The following is a 15793-nucleotide window of genomic DNA, read 5'->3' as shown; positions in this document are numbered from 1 at the left end:
TCTGTGCTCAAAAGTTCTACATTGTACTGGGACCAGGGTGATAAATGAATGGCCAAGGGCAGGGCTGCTTGGGTTGACCTTCTGTGGCCACTGAGGGAGTGACCAAGCAGGAGAAACTTTGGAGAGGCTCCTTGAGGACCCCGCACTCCCATGCCATGGTCCCCCATCTTGGAACATCCGGTCTCACGTGGACACATGGCTCAAGCCCACACGCTTGACTTGGATGTTGTGGATGTGCACCCGCTGGCCAACTGGTTCCGAGCCATGGCTTCATAAACAAATCTTTCTTAATTAACCTTGGCAGCTCAACACCTTTGGTGCATCTAGCCCATTTAAACTGCCACGCCTCCCCTTGTTGGATCCGGTTATAAAGTAAACTATGTTCTTTGGAAGCTGTTGCATACAGATGAGTTGGCAGCCGGTTTGAGCTGACCCACAGACTCATAAAAACCAACGGGGCCTCAGTACCCTCACTCCGACATCCAAACCCTTGGACCAAACGAGCCAAGGGCTTGCTCACATCAGGGACCCAGCTGTGCTTTTGCGGAGCAAGAAATTGAATGTGTTGACTCCTCCTTCACTCTGGAAATCCATGAGGTAAGAGGAGAAACTCCGCATTGTCTCTTTGTAGAAAAAAAGGCATTAATTCTTATGGAAACCTAGTCCTCTTTTTCCCACCTCAAATCTAGACGGACTTGTCCATCCACTTCTGGGGGTTAAAAGTGTGATTTTCATCCATTCATTTGAAGCCCTTGATCGGCTCACTTTGATGATTAGCTATTAGCTGCATCCTGCTTTTTCTCTACTGTTTTACAGCTTTTGAGTTGGCTGGAAGTTAAAACCTCTTCGGTTGCATAATGTTTGGTTCCCAGGTTCTCTCCTCTTGGTACAGAGATGTGCACAGGAATCGATCTCTAAAGGCATCCTTTAAATTGTGGGACCTTGCCAAATAACTGATGCTCCCTCAAACTTTTTCCATTGTTAAAACAGAGGATAAAGGTGCTAGTGAGTTCTATGATAGAAAAAGCTTATCTGGGTGAAAGACAAGTGTTAGTCAGACATTTCTTTTGCCTACACCAAAATGTCTTTATTTCCTCTCACAGCATTTTATGTGATTTTGCACCAGTCAGAGTGAATAGATTTGGATTCCTCACTATTTGTTCAACCCCTAAACAAGGCTAGGACAAATGCTCTGTAGCCGTGAATGTCAAGTGTTTCCCTCTGCTCTATTTCACACGAGTCCAAGAAGGAACATGTGTGGAGTTTCCTTCTGTAGTCATCTAAATCTCGTAGATTCAGTGTACAGCTGCTCAAATGATGTTTGTCCTTAGCAATTGGTGACCATTTGGGAACAGGATGTTTAGTATTATTTTTTATTTCTTGGGCATCGAAAGTGGAGCAAGAAGAACATAGTGATTGTGGTAAGGAGGCCCTTGTAGACAAGTACTTATCAGACAGTCCTATGTGGCTCAAGTTGCATGGAATTGGCGGGTTCTTTTCTCTTCTTTGAGGCTAGCTTGCACTACTTTGTGGAAGTATATCCTAACCAAGATTTTTAAAAGCACAATGGGCTAGGGATATCTGGAAAGGTATGTGCAATCAGAAAAACTTTCTTTTTGATGCTCAAAACAAGAAGATGGTTTTTCTTCTGTGCCAGGAAGCCCACCAAGGCAGTTCAGGTTCAAGGGCTGAACTTGCAAAGCAGCAGAGTGAATGAATGCCTTCATGAATGGCTCCTGGAGCTTTGATGTTGTTGTTGGCTTTGTTCTCTGATTTTCAGCTCTGATAAGATGCTTGTAATACCCAAACGTGCAATGCTCCTGAGAGTGGACACTCAGAATTCCCCAGACATGTCCTTTTCCTTTATTCAGCAAAGCTCTTTCCATGCTTGGCTCTAACTCTACCTGGGAGCTTTTCCCAGCTCGGTGACGATGTGTCAAGGGATCAGCTTTGACTCGCTTGTTTTGGCTTTTACTTGTTCCGTGGCTTCCCTGGACCTGGGCTTCCTTAGCCCTTCTCCTAGAGTTCTCCCTAGGATTGCTCACATGTCTCAACAATTTTGATCCTGTGCTTGACCCAAATTTCATTCCCCATGGTGCTACAAATTAAGGTGCGAGGGATGATTCTTGTCTTTCCTCTCCTCACACCTGCCTGTCCCATGAATATTATTATACATAGGTGGGTGGCCTTCATCCACCTTTCGGCAAGCCAGGGATGTTCTGGGAACTGTGCAATGCCCTGAGCAAAGACTGAGTGGCCCCTATTCTCATAGCACCCACAGTTTGGGGGATATGCACATGGAAAAAAAGCTGTGACAGTCTGGTGGATAAATACCAAGACGTCCATCCAGTGGCCCATGGCAGTGCCGTCGTGATGTAGTCATTGCACACATGGGAAAGGGCATCTACTTTGCCTATGGAAGACATCGTGGAAGCATGCCACTGAACTCCCTGAGCAGATAGGACAGGGCCTGGCCAGGGCAGGCGGAAGGGCCTTTACAAAGACACGGAGGCACGCGAGAGCATGGCATACACGGGGGATTCCCAGCTGGTGCGGCCGGAGGTGGGTGACATGGGGAGGGGCGTAGAAGGACGAGGCAAGAAGCGCCGTAGATCTCACGCCACGAAGGGCCCTGTGTGTGATGCTGCGAAGCCTGGGCAGTGTCTCGAAGGCAGTGGGAAACCACAGCAAGATTTTTCAGCAGAGACTTGAGATCATGTTTACGTCCCCTCGAAAGGTTGCCTGTGCTGCAAAGAGCAGCGTGGACTGGACAGGGTAAGACATTGCTGGGGAAACCAGTTAGGAGATGAATGAGAGGCAGGATGCCCAAGATGCAGTGGCTGGTCCGTGGAGAGTGGGAAGGGAATCAGGCTGGGATGATGGGAGGCTGAGAATTTGCTGGCCACATTTGGGAATAGACCTGAGTTAATCAGGATTAGACCTGTAGCCCCGTTCAGGACTGAAATACTGTGCTGAGTCTCCTGTGGAATGCTCCTAAGAGGAGGCACTGTTTTCAGTCCCATTTTACAGGCGAGGTAAAGGGAACAAAGAGGACTTGCCAGTGTCCCCTACGTTTTTGATGACATGGAAAAGTGATGGTGCTGGTGGCCTGGGTGGGTCAAAGCAGGTGGCTGCTGGGGGCTGGGAGCCACCTGCCCCAGGTCCCATTCACGGGACACCCCTCGGCATCTCCAGGTGTGAGCAGCTCTGGGTTAAGTGACCTATGCCAAGTCACGCAGGTAGGACGTGGCAGGGCTGAGACTCAGGCCCAGGTCTGTGTGACTCCAGCATCTACCACTTGTCCTCCCTTACTTTGCAGGCAGCCTTGAAATAACAAGGGAGCCGTGTGAGGCCACAGAATCCAGAATAGGTGGAGAAATCAGCACGCCTGGCTTTAATTCCTGGAGTCCTGATAAGGACCCAGAGTGACTCCAACTGGGTTTTATAAGGCCCTGGGAGAATATGCTGGGACAGCCACTGGGTGGTCGGCTCAGGCCACTGTTGAATAAACTGATTCACAGAGAAATCAGAGTTTGCCAAAGAAGGATAATTGGATATAGTTTTTGGCCTTACAGTCCTCTGCTTTGGGCACATATCTTTGCTTTTCTCCATCATCAGTTGGGTATTTTCAGAGGTGGATGTGATAAGTTGAGAAGGGGTCAAGGGAAAGCATCTCAAGGTCAAGATCTGTCTTTGCAAATAAACTCATTCCCACTTTACAGACTGGGGAAAGCAAGTGTTGTACTGTCAGACTTGGGCTAAAGCCAAAAGGAAAAGGAAAAGGGCTGAGACTTTCCCAGTCTGCCCTGTTCTCTTGAAGACAGATGATTCATGAGTAGTTTCAGCATTGATTGAAACAGCAAATATGTGGTTGACGTGATGATGTAGTTTCTAAAGCTCAACAAGGAGGGTATGTGGAAATAGGACAAACGAAACGAAACTAAACAAAAACAAACAGATCAAAACCCTCAAAGAAGGGTGAGGGAAAAATTCACGTGGGCAATTTAAAGGAGATAGAATAAAGGCTCCTAAAAAGTCAACAATCAACAAAAATAGCCTTAAGGTCAAAAGGCTCGCGGGAGTCCGTCCCTGTTCTAGACAGAATGAACCTGTGTCATCCCTGATTAGTTTATTATGAAGGAGAAAGAATCGGCCAGCCCTGCCATTCGCCTTGTGATGAAAAGGAGCCAAGCTCTTACATGTACAATTCTTTGACTCTATTTAAAGAACAGCAGAATGAAACCAAGAATGGGGCAGCATGCTGGTGGCTCCAAAACGTTTGAGAATGCCGCAGTAGGAGCTTCTCAAACACTCTTATTAAGGGCTCTGGCTGTTAAAGATAAAACCCAACCCATTAGCATGTCACTAAAAAACAGGGCATTGAGGAGCCAATTTTAAGCAATCATTTTGAGGGCTCATCAAGTCCAGCGCATCCATTGGACAAACTAAGAACCTAAGGTCAAGAAGAGTGCAATGACTTGATCAAAGTCCCCAGGAAAACGACAGATTTGAGTTTTCCCAGTGTTACTTTGGATTAATCATTTCCCCACTTGAAGACTGGTGTTGTTTTCCTAAATCGGGTCCCCAGTCTGAAACAGTGTCTTTCTTGGGCATCTGTCCCAGGCTACGACGTGCCGTTATCATGCCTGGTGAACGACATTCTTGTGAGATGCATGCGACCCATTTATGCTTCTAGAGAAGATCCTGTGAAATCCCAGAGATTTCTGTGAAATACAGGTCAGAAATTCCCATTTATTTAGAATTTCTCAAAAGCCATGCCCATCCCTCTCCTCCAGTTGCCCAAATTCTTGGCTCAGGTTCATAAACTGTTTTTTGTACCAGGGCTACATCAATATGCCACCATGTCTTCAGGGCACAGATTTAAATATGCAACCCAGCACAGGTGAAAGCAACAGGTTAATATTGTCTTTGCAGAGTTAGAGCTACCAAAGCCTGGTCAGGTGACTACCCCTAGGGGAAGCCTCATGGTTCATTGCCCTTGATTGAATTCTTGGGAATGTTCTGGCTCTATCCAGATATACTGTTTGTCCTTGAGGACCACGACAGATCTCAGCAACTGTGAACAACTCTTGTTGGATTCTTATAGGAAAAGACAATGAAATTTGGCCTTTTGGTGTCCAGGTCCAACGGTGAGACCTTCCAGGAGATGGCACACCCCTGCCTTGTTCCTGAAGGCACCACCCACCATTTCAGGGAGCAGGATGGCATTCTGATGCTGTGGGGCGTGGGGGCTGCTGATGAATTATGTGGACTCAGAGATAAGTCGCGGGAATGGTTCTGTGTCACCTTGGAAGACCTGGGGAGCCCCACACCGTGCTGGGTTTCTCTACCTTCCTCTGCAGAAGTGTCAGCCTCGCTGGGACGGCCAGGGATGAACTGCAGACACAAGCGTTGCCTCGGAGGCACAGCAGAGCACCTTCTAGTCTTCTGACTTGGGTTGTTTCCAGGGCAACCTCAGTGGAATGAGGTCGTTGAGGAGAGAAGGCGTCTTGCCCCATCCCCTTAGAGGACGGGTTGCAGGGAAGTTACAAGAGACCCCACCAGAAGCTTCCCTGGACCAGGTCCACCAAGCCCCTTAGGGCCTTGCCATGCACCTCGGGCGTGAGAACGCGGGGTGTCCTTACTCAGCCAACGCCTGTGCTCCCCACGGTGAAGCGAGGGCAGGGTGAAGTCTGCTGCTGGGGAGCGAGGCTACCTGAGCAGTGGAGAAGGGTCCAGGGTTTGGGGCTTATCCCCTTCTTTAGTAACACATGCGTTCCTCTGGGTGGTGTGTCTAAAGCTGGAGAAAAAGGTGCTCCTTTAAGTATTTCATGATGGGGAGAGGGCACGGGTGGGGGCAAGGCCCAATGCAGGCCGCCGCGGGCGCTGCAGGCATCGGGCTAAAGCAGGTGCACGCGTTCCTTGAGCCCCTCGGCAGTGGCCGCGAGGTGAACCTGACGGAGAGGCCATGGTTTGGGGAGGCCGGGCAGGGGCTGGGGCTTTCTACGACATGGGGAAGACGGTTTTCTCTTGCCTCCTGAAGACAAGAGGCAGCCAGAGTTAAACCAGAGCCTGCATGGGGGATTGGGGTTAGATATCAGGAAGATGCTGGGGCTGCCATGAGGCAGAAAGAGAGTTCACGGGGAAATGGAAATGAGCTGCTGGTGCGGGTCCCTGGGGAGGAGGTTGAGGTGGCTGCTCCCTGCCGGCAGGGGGTGGCCCGGGCGCCCCGGAGGCCTTTCCCATCTCAGGGTGCCAGGGGCCGGCTTATCTTGAGCCCCTCACTCTTGGTGTGTTTCTTACCTGCACCGCCGACAGCCTTGTGGATGACCCGAGAGCCTGGTCAGGCATGGGGAGGTGGGCTGGGATTGTACCACGTGGAGAAGATGCTGGAGCATTTCAGACAGAAGAGAAACTTCCGAGAGTGAGAAGGCAAGAGCTGGGAGCCCGGGGACAAAGATGGCGTGTTTCTTACCTACGTGTTTATTAAACAAAATAACAGACAAAAGGCAGTTTAACAAATTAGGGAAGCATTACTTTAAAGAATGCTGCCCGGGAATAACCTATCTCATTAAATCCTAAAAACAAACTCAATTATTTCTCCGGTGTTCTGAAAGATGAATAAATGAGCCCAGATGGGTTAAATGACATGACTAAGTTCTCCTTATTAATGAAGGGAAAAAAATGCTTGATCATATTCACATCTCATCAAACTAAATCCCATCTTCCTATTTTTTTGACCCTTAACACTGACACAGCACCTTCTTTGCCTTTGCTACAAAATTACTACACTATTACTGTTAACTATATGCTATGCCACATTGGTTGTATTTTCCCCATGAATCACCCTATTCTCAACACCTTGTAATAGCGGAGCATTCCTGTATTTTTATTTTCAACCACAATCCTCATCTACCACCCAAATCACTATATTATATTGAGTGTCCTGCCCCATGGGGAGGAGTCCCCAATTCTCTCACTCAAGTGGAGCGAAAGAGCAGACGTTTCCAATGACACGTGGCCTGTGCTGGGACCACAGGTGTCCCCTCTGGCCCCTCCGCCTTGGTGCTCGTCTCCAGGCTGCCTGGGTCGGCCCTACCAGGGAGGCTGCAAACAAAGGGACACATTTCCAGCAGCTTCCTAGCTACCGGAGACCTCAGGGGTTCCAGAGGAGCCCTAAACCTCAGGGGTTCCCCTCTGGCCCCCTCTTTGTCCCAGGCTCGCAGCTCTTGCCTTCTCACTCTTGGAAGTTTCTCTTCTGTCTGAAATGCTCCAGCATCTTCTCCACGTGGTACAGTCCCAGCTCACCTCCCCACGCCTGGCCAGGTTCTCGGGTCATCCACGAGGCTGTCGGCGGAAGCTGGGGGCTCTGGATTTCCCCTCTTTGTCCGCCTAGCCTGGCGGGCAAGGGGCCCCCTGGGACTCCAACAGCGGGACCAGAGGCAGCTAACTGGCACGTGCAGAGGCGTCAGCTCCACCGGTGCTCCCCAGGCGCTGAGCTGTAGCGGGGCCTGCCTGGGACTGGACAGGCCTCTGCGGGCCTCTCCCTTCCCCGGGTTCCTGGAAGTGACTCCTTCCATTGTTCATGGCTTGCTTTGCTTTTCAGTGTGTTCTGACCGGCTCCAGGGGTGCGGGCCCCAGCGATGGGTCCCCACCTTCCAGATGGGGAAAGAGAGGCGGATGGAAGGAGCTGGGTGTGCCCAAGTCACAGGTGCCCGTCTGCGGAGCTGGGCCTCCTGTCTCCAGGCTCTTTCTTCTGCATCAGCCCTGGGTCTCGGCACCCCTGTCCCTCCCTGCTCTGAGCAGCTCCAGATGGAGCTGACGTGAGCGCCTCTTCTTTTCTCCTTCTGTTGCTTATTGCCTGCTCCCCGGGGGTCACCCGGCCTCCAGGCTCCACCCTGCAGCGAGACCCACGGGGCTGCTGCGTCTCCCCAGGAGCCTGACTGAGCTGACGCGGGCCACAAGGATTTATTTTCAATAATCCAGTGGGCGACAGCATCCCTTTGCTTCCTAGAGAAGCTTCTGATATCCCAGACAGTATTGGCAAAGAGACAACCTGAGTTTCTCAAGTCACTTCTGTCTTTAAAAAAAAAAAAAACACTGGGGAAGCGGACATGGCTCAATCGATAGAGTGTCTGTCTACCATACGAAGGGTCCAGCGTTCAAACCCAGGGCCTCCTGACCCGTGTGGTGAGCTGGCCCACAGGCAGTGCTGCCACATGCAAGGAGTGCCGTGCCATGTGGGGGTGCCCCCGTGTAGGGGTGCCCCATGAGCAAGGAGTACACCCCGCAAGGAGAGCCGCCCCACATGAAAAAAATGTGCAGCTCACCAGGAGTGGTGCCACACACAAGGAGAGCTGACGCAGCAAGATGATGCAACAAAAAAGGGACACAGTTTCCCAGTGCCGCCAGATAATGCAAAGTAGACACAGAAGAACACACAGCGAATGGACACAGAGCAGACAACGGGGGGAAGGGGAGAGAAATAAATAAAATAAATCTTAAAAAAAAAAAATTGGGGAACAGAAGCGGTTCAAGCAGTTGAGTGCCTGCCTCCCACACAGGAGGTCCCAGTGCCTCCTAAAGAAAAACAAACAACGAGCAGAATATGAGCAGACAGAACAAGCAGACACACTACAAACAATGAGCAAAAACAAACAAGCAGGGAGTGGATGCAGCTCAAGCAGTTGAGTGCACACCTTCCACATGAGAGGTCCTGGGTTCAGTTCCTGTGCCTCATAAAGAAAACAAACAGACAAAAAGCAAAACCAATGAGCAGAAACAAGCAAAAAACAAAACAAAACAAAACACCCCCCAAGCAAACAACAAGCAAAAACAACAAGCAAACACAGAGGGAGCCAGTATGGCTCAGGGGTTGAGTGCCGGCCTCCCAAACATGAGACTCTGGGTTCAATCTCTGGCCATAGTACCTAAAAAAAAAAAATCATTCCTTTCAACATTTATTCATTTGTTCATTCTACATAAGAAACTCATGAAGTGTCAGGCACTTGTTTCAAACAGAGTTATTGCTTCTATTTTTTTTTTTTTTGTAAGTATCCTTTTTTGGTAATTAGAGAAATTGTGAGTTTACAAAACAATCATGCATTGGTATGGAACATTTGCTACTATTGATGAGAGCACTTTTAAAGATAATTGTACTTTTTTTAAAGCAGTAACTACCTTTGTTACAATTGATGAAAGATTATTAAATTAGTTCTATTGTCTATTAATTACACTTGATGTATTTTTCCCATATACCATCCTATTATTACCACCTTGTATTAGTATTATACACTTGTAATTCATGAAGGAACATTCTTATACTTGTACTATTAACTACAGTCCATCATCTATAATAATGTTCTATGTTTTATCTTTTAATTTTTATCCTGGTAATGCATATACCCTAAAGTTTCCTCTTTTAACCACATTCCCCTCTACAGTTCAGTGCTATTGATTATTCTCAATAATGTGCCCCGTCACCACCATCCATTTCCAAACCCTTAGCATCAGCCTAAACAGAAAGACTGTACAAGTTAAGCATCAACTTCCCATTCTCTAACCCCAGTCTATCTCCTGGTAATCCATATTCTAGATTCTAACTCTATATGAGTTTGCTTAGTATAGTTAGTTCATAACAGCAAAATCATACAGTATTTGTCATTTTGTGTCTGGCTTATTTCACTCAATAGCATGTCCTCAGGGTTCCTTCCAAGTTGTCACCTGCTTCCGTTTTAACTTGTCAGTATACCTGAGATTCTTCATTGCAAACCTGCCAAAAAGTTCTTCCTTATGTCTAACTGAACTCTCTCTTGCTATAATTCCCCTTCACTTTCACGTAGTGTGTCCCTCAAGCACCTGAACTTCTCCCAACACGATATCCTTTAATCAGCACCCTGGTCTGGAGAGGTAGATACTACTATTCTCCCCATTCAACACATGAGAAAACTGAGGCTGGCTTTGTGCCCACTCCAGGGTAAATAGAGGCAGGCCTTCCAGCGCTTTCCAGGTTTTCTGTGCCCTCCTGAAATGCCAAGGCCCTCTGCAGGTGCCAGGGGGCGCTCAGCAGCTCCTGGAGGCAGGTGGGCTTGGGCAGACTGTGGGGGCAGAGTCTGCGCCCCCCGGTGCCCCCACCTCGGGGCAGTGCTTTTCCTCCTCATTTCGGCACCGCCACCCCACCCCCTTGGGAATTGCCGGTACATTTCAAGGTCACCCTGGCGGCTGTCGCTTTCTCAGCCCTTATCACAGTCTATCACTGTCTTGTTTGTTCGGTCCCTGGTATTCTCCTTCTCACTGCCGCACCTCCCCGAAGGCCAGTCCTGGTAAATCTACGTCCCAGCTCCGAGCACTGTGCTCCACCCCTGTAGCCTCTCAACAGATTTTGACTGACAGAAGGAAAGACGGAGCGGGCCAGGAAGGAAGGAAAGAGAGAAGGGGAGAAGAATCCGAGAGCCTGTCTTTCCCCCGGGCCTCCTCTTCAGCTGCCGCCTGCCATCCCTCCCCTCCCTTAGAGCTTACGGTCAAGCTGGGCCCCTGGGGCCCCATCCCAGCTTGGCCCTGCAGGAGCTGCGAGGCCCGTGTGAGCCTCTCGGGGAGCCTAGGCCCTCTCCTGTAAGAGATGGTTTTACCTGCTTCGTGGGGCTGCCTGGAAGAGAAAATGAAATAATCTCTGAAAGTGCCCACCACCCTTTCTGGCTCACGACAGACACTCAACAAATGTCCGTTCCTTTCTCCCCCGCAGTAATTTCATGCCCAGAAAGGGCCAACCTCCCACCCCAAGCCTGTAAAGCACAGTCGATGCCCACGGTTGCCTCCAAGCGTGGCGGGGGGTGGAGACCACCCGCCTTGCCGTGGGGGCCCTGCAGAGAACGGGCTGCCAGGGTTTGGGTCTGGGCCAAAGAGAGGTACAGGGGTGGGGATGCATTTTAACGAGTTTTTCCAATAATTAAACCCAAGGTGGACACATAACATACCAAATGGATTTTATAGTAGATTGAGTTGGGTGAATTCGGATGGATCACTTAGCATCTCCTGGCTTTCGTTTTCTCCTTTGTACTTGGGTGGGGGTAATAAAGTTGTCTACATCGTAAGATGCTAACACAGTGGAAGAACCATAGTGTTGCTTACTGTTGAACTGCATTAGTGGAGAAACTACCCTGGGACTGAAAACTTTATGGAATGGACATTATCTGCTGATCCCTTTTCTACATCTTGTTTCTTTTCAACCTTTTTTTTTTTTTTAAGATTTTATTTTTATTTATTTCTCTCCCCTTCCCCCACTCCACCTCGGTTGTCTGTTCTCTGTGTCCATTTGTTGCGTGTTCTTTGTCCGCTTCTGTTGTTGTCAGCGGCACAGGAATCTGTGTCTCTTTTTGTTGCGTCATCTTGTTGTTTCAGCTCTCCGTGTGTGCGGCACCATTCCTGAGCAGGCTGCACTTTCTTTCGCGCGGGGTGGCTCTCCTTTCGGGGTGCACTCCTTGTGCGTGGGGCTCCCCTACGCAGGGGACACCCCTGCGTGGCACGGCACTCCTTGCACGCATCAGCACTGTGCACGGGCCAGCTCCACACGGGTCAAGGAGGCCCGGGGTTTGAACCGCAGACCTCCCATGTGGTAGATGGACGTCCTAACCACTGGGCCAAGTCCGCTTCCCTCTTTTCAACCTTGACTATGGAAGGCATGCCCTTTTCCCCTGTTCATTCATTCATTCTTCATTCATGGGTGCAAGCATTCATTCATTCAGTAAACCCTAGCTGTACCCGGAGAGACATCTGCCACTGACTGGTCCCTAATAAGCCGCGGCTGTGTGGAGTTGACTGACGCAACTGCAGAGCCCTCGTCTTTCATTGCAGGGCTCACCACTGTATCACCCACTCGTGACGAGTGCTGGCTGGCCCCTGGGCTCTTGTGCGTGCTCAGTCGCTGCAGCTGCTCTCACCTCACCTCCAGCTGTTCTCCTCAGCCCACGTTTCCCATCTGCCTCGCATTGCACTGCAGGCTTGCCATCCTTCTGCTCTCTTCCATCCCTGTTTGCTTCACTCTCTCAGAACTCTTGCATGTGGCCCGGATGTTTGTGAACTATTTCAAACCTTTAACCCTGGGACTAAGTAAACAGACACTCAAAGGGCACAGAGGCATTGGATAAAGTAAACAAATGCTCCAGAGCACATTCCTTTCTTATATACCCTTTCAAGCACAATATTGAGTTCAAGGTATGGGAGAGTTACGTCACTACTACGCCTTTGGTAGAAAACCTAAGCTTATCTTAAAAGATGAGGGGGCAGTGCCTCTGAATGCCTGCAATGCCATCAACACGTGCTGGTCCCCATGCACCTGTCAGCATCAGCATCTCTAAGTGCTCCATGTCACTGGATGACTCCTTGGTCATTAGCTGGAGTGGGCAAGTCAAAAACACACTCAGGGGAAGCAGATGTGACTCAACCAGTTGGGCGCCTGCCTACCACACAAGAAGTCTTGGGTTTGGGTCCTGATGCCTCCGAAAGAAGACAAACAGATGCTGCCCCCGTCGCAACAAGCTAGATGCTGCCCCGGCCGCAAGCAGATGCCACAAGCCAGCCGGTGCCACAGCCCACGGGGAGCAGATGTGGCTCAGGCCGTTGGGCACTAAGTCCCATGTGGGAGGTCCTGGGTGTGGTTCCTGGTGCCTCCTGAAGAAGGCGAGTAAACAGTGAGCAGACAGATAGGAGAACCATTGGGGGAGGGGAGAATAAAGAAAGAAAAATAAATAAATCTAAGAAAAATACCCACACACTCAGAAAAATAGCTTCTCTCTCTCTTTCTTGCCCCCCCCCTCTATTTATAGAGGCAATGAGGCCCCATGGGTGGTGTCAGATATAAAGTGGTGATGGGAGCACACCAGGTCCCTCTCAACCCAGAGGGGACACTGAGTGTCATTCATTCAAGGAACATCCATAGAGTGCCTCCTAGGTGGCAGTCATGGTTTTAGGTCTTTCCTGGAGTGTATGCTCTAGTTGGAGTGGGGGGAGCTGGACAATAAGTAAACACACAATAAACAGGTGGACAAACAGGATGGCCTCTGAGAGTGGTAAGAGATGGGGAGACGATAAAACAGGGCGGAGGTGGTGGTCTCCCTGATGGAGGCTGAGTGTCCTCGGAGGGGGTGACGTGGGAGCTGAGGCTGCATCTGGAAGGACGTGATGGCAAGTGTGCGGCACGCAAGCTGGATATGTTGGTGGGAATGCAGTGAGCAAGGAGGAAGTGGGTGGGCGAGGTGGGGAGGGGGCTGAGTCTGGGTTATCCAAGGCAAGGGGAAGCGGGAGAGGAGTGAACAAGGCAGCCCCTGATCTGGCCAACGTACTGTCAGGCCTGGCTCTGATCACATGTCATCGGGAGGAGAGAGGAAGAGAGAGCCGATCCAGAAGTTGATTTCTGGGAAGTGGACTTGGCCCAATGGATAGGGTGTCCACCTACCACATGGGAGGTCCGCGGTTCAAACCCCGGGCCTCCTTGACCCGTGTGGAGCTGGCCCATGCGCAGTGCTGATGCGCGCAAGGAGTGCCCTGCCACGCAGGGGTGTCCCCCGTGTAGGGGAGCCCCACGCGCAAGCAGTGCGCCCGTAAGGAGACCGCCCAGAGCGAAAGAAAGTGCAGCCTGCCCAGGAATGGCGCTGCACATACGGCGAGCTGACACAACAAGATGACGCAACAAAAAGAAACACAGATTCCCAGTGCCGCTGATAAGGATAGAAGCGGTCACAGAAGAACACACAATGAATGGACACAGAGAGCAGACACTGGGGGGCGGGGGGGGGGGGGGAGAGAAATAAATTTAAAAAATAAATCATAAAAAAAAAAGGTGATTTCGGTCACCCAAGCGAATGGTGGCTTGGACAAAGGTGGTATTGACGAAGTTGGAGAGAGAAGTGGACAGATAGGTTCTGACGGTATTTTGTAGGAAGAAGTCAGGATTTGCTCATGGATTGGATTTGGGGAGTGAGCAAAGGAAAAGGACCAAGGTTGCTTTGGACTTGCACTCAGGGGTGGTTGTGCTATTTACAGAGCCGAGAAGGGCCCATGTTAAAGAAGAATAAATATACAATAACAAATTGTATTAGGTTCTAAAAAGTACAAAATATTTTTTAGGGGAGGGATTTCACCGCCAGATGCCATGCCCAGGTACTTATCCCTCCCCTTTCCTGCACGGTACACTAAAGGTGGAGAGGCAGCCTCACCCCAGCCCAGTGGTCATGGACGTGGACCCCAACTTGGGGCTTTAAAGGAAGGCTCAAGCTAGGCAGATGTCACTGACCGGGCCGGCTCCCTCTGTATCTGGAGGCTAGTCGTGCTAACCTCAGAGGAAATTCAATTGGTCTGGCACAATTTGATATTCATGGTCTAATCGAATCTCATCGTTTTATGAGCAGTCTTTTCCTTTCTGATCCTCAGATCTCTCCCCCGCTCACTCTTTGTTCTTTTGTTCCCAGTAGCCAGATAAACAAAGTCTTTCTCCCTCTGGGCTTTGTGCATGCAAAGAGGTCCATTGCAGGCTCCCTTTGGGGAGCGGGCTAAGCCCGCTGCCTTGCCCTCCTGGGTTCTGAGTGGAGACCCTCTTGACGAGTGAGGGTGGACAGGGGTGAGGGGGACAGAAGAAGGCTTTCCGAAGCTCAGCATCTCCCCCAAGCAGGGCTAGCCATCCCTCATGAATTATCTCATGGAGACCCTTTGGAGTTCGTCTTGGAGTGGGGCAGGAAGGCCAGCCACCTGCTCAAATCCAGAGCTGGGAGTTAAAATTGTTCCCCAAATGCCAACTTGACCTCTGGCTGTCCGAGACCCCATCTCTTCAGCCTGGCTCCTCAACTTGGCAAAGCCAGGAAGGAACCTGACATTCATGGCAGTTTTCCATGCAGGGACACTCTTTGGACCATGCTGACTCTTAGTCCAATCTCAGCAACGTGAGACAAGTATTCTTGTCTCTACTTTCATGGAAGAGAAAACTTGGAAATTTGAGGCACAAAGTAGTTTATTCTGTTGGCAAGTGGAAGGGGTGGTGGCATTTGAACCACAATCGACGTCGTCTTCAAAACTTCATTTGCATCCCATGTTCAAGCCTGTCTTCGCGTTGTCACCCCCATTTGCTGGCCTTTTTCAATGAAGTCCTCAGTCTCAACGTGGATGACAGCTGGTCCCTGACCTTCCCCATCCCCAGGATCAGTGCTAAGCCCCCCCAATAATCCCTTCACAGTTCCTGGGGAGTTTCTTTCCATCCTCTCTTCTCCATCTGCCCCAGTGCAGGTCAGGGAAGCCTTAGCAAGATGGGAGAGGTCAGGAATAAAGGGATGTTGGAAAACCCACCTCTGAAAATGGGTACAATTACTGTGATTGTGGTAGGACACGTAATAATCAGGAAGCCACGGCTTTCGCTAGAGGTATTCATGTTAGATGTAGGCAGAACAGCAAGATAAGTGAGAAGTAGCAGAGCTGGACTTCAAGTCTTACTCCAGACACGATTCCAGGCCAGAGCCCCTGGGGGAGCTGCGTGCTCTGCAGGTGGGCCAGCTGCTTGTCTTTTCATTGGAATTAGTGCTTGTCATGTGACAGGGCCATACCTCACTTACTTCCCCAAAAATGCCCATTGATTTATATACTTAATATGACCCAGATTTGTCCTGAAAGGTGTGTCATCGAACAGATGATCATACTTTATATTAATGCAGGTCAGGAGTTTATTTCTAAGTTGGGCAACTGAAAATGGAGATGTGGCTTGGTCAGCTCCTGCTTGTTCCTCAGTGTCCCTTGGGCTGGAAACACTCAAGGA

The 15793-nt window shown here is 50.0% G+C and overlaps 1 protein-coding gene across 1 annotated transcript in view; it reads left to right on the top strand.

The window, feature by feature from the left end:
* Window positions 1–516: 516 nt before the first annotated feature.
* The window catches only part of KCNJ1 (potassium inwardly rectifying channel subfamily J member 1), a 39912-nt gene continuing 24635 nt past the window's right edge, over window positions 517–15793 (top strand). Inside the window, exon 1 of the mRNA XM_058289046.2 lies at window positions 517–597. The gene's annotated coding sequence lies outside the window, so the exon portion shown is untranslated. The remainder of the gene's footprint in view (window positions 598–15793) is intronic.

The sequence above is a fragment of the Dasypus novemcinctus genome, chromosome 27, assembly GCF_030445035.2.
Source record: "Dasypus novemcinctus isolate mDasNov1 chromosome 27, mDasNov1.1.hap2, whole genome shotgun sequence".
Classification (NCBI taxonomy): Eukaryota; Metazoa; Chordata; class Mammalia; order Cingulata; family Dasypodidae; genus Dasypus; species Dasypus novemcinctus.
This window is presented reverse-complemented; position numbering and strand designations above follow the sequence as displayed.